Source organism: Thalia democratica, chromosome 2 (assembly GCF_965202585.1).
Source record: "Thalia democratica chromosome 2, ktThaDemo2.hap1.1, whole genome shotgun sequence".
Classification (NCBI taxonomy): domain Eukaryota; kingdom Metazoa; phylum Chordata; class Thaliacea; order Salpida; family Salpidae; genus Thalia; species Thalia democratica.
In genome coordinates, this window is record NC_139166.1 from 16,855,041 (window position 1) to 16,856,160 (window position 1,120).

The following is a 1,120-nucleotide window of genomic DNA, read 5'->3' on the forward strand; positions in this document are numbered from 1 at the left end:
AAAAGAAAACGAGCTTAAACTTTTTTAGTTTACTTTTATAAACGTCTTTATAGTAAGTTAATAGCATAAAACACGTTATGATGCGTAAAATAGGAAAAAAACTTAAAAACTTTCTCAACTAAACATAAAAACTACAAGCTTATAAAACTATGAACTTATAAAGTAAATTTTAAACACTTAAGTTAAATAAATAATATTTATAAGGCTTTTAAGCAAAATCTTTTTTTAGTTCAAAACTTACAGTTATAAAAAGAAAAATAATAATACTACACGTAAAAAATACTGGATGTGGGGTTCGAACCCACACGGACAATCGTCCATTGGAACTTAAGTCCAACGCCTTAACCACTCGGCCAACCCAGTAATCGAAGATAAACTGAGTATTTAAATTATATACTACATTATACGTAGCTTTTTTGAATTATAACAAGTAGATTTAAATTGATGAAACTAGCAATTTTTTTGGTAAACTGTACTAGCATTATAATGAATTTTCAATAAGTAAATATTAATCACTGACTAATTTGTTTACTTTTTCATAAAATTTAATTAAAACATGAATGCTTAGTTTTTCAATATTCGAAAAACTAAACTATTATCTTTGCAATTAAAAATAAAACTAAAGTCACATCAACTTAAAAAAAAATATTTAGAGAGCCAATAAAAAGTTTTTCTTACAATTAAATAAAACCATTTGAACGTATGTACAATGTTAAAAATATTTTAATTTATATGTGATCATAGCAATTTGTATAACAAAATAAAGTTGTAAGTAAGTTTTAGTTTATATGTGATTGGTGATAAAATAACACAAAACTAGTTTACTGTTCAAAGTATACTTTACATTCAAAATATACTTTACGCTCAAAAATTACTTTACATTCAAAATAGAGTTTACGTTTAAAAGTGATTTTAAACGATATGACGTCCAAAGTTAAAATTAACGTTTGATTACTATACGCTAAAATTGGAAACTTAGCAATACTCTTTAACTTAAAAAGTAACCTTTTTACATTTTAAGTGTCTTATGTAACCAACTTAAACTTAAAAACTTAAAATATTTATCTTACTTATAATAATGTTTATAGAAGTGTTCTCAAGTTTAAGTAAATAACTTATC

The 1,120-nt window shown here is 23.6% G+C and overlaps 1 non-coding gene across 1 annotated transcript; it reads right to left on the bottom strand.

Moving 5' to 3' along the window:
• Positions 1-280: 280 nt before the first annotated feature.
• Trnal-uaa (transfer RNA leucine (anticodon UAA)) lies at positions 281-363 on the bottom strand. Its single transcript has one exon. It is a non-coding gene; the product is annotated as a tRNA-Leu (tRNA).
• Positions 364-1,120: the final 757 nt, after the last annotated feature.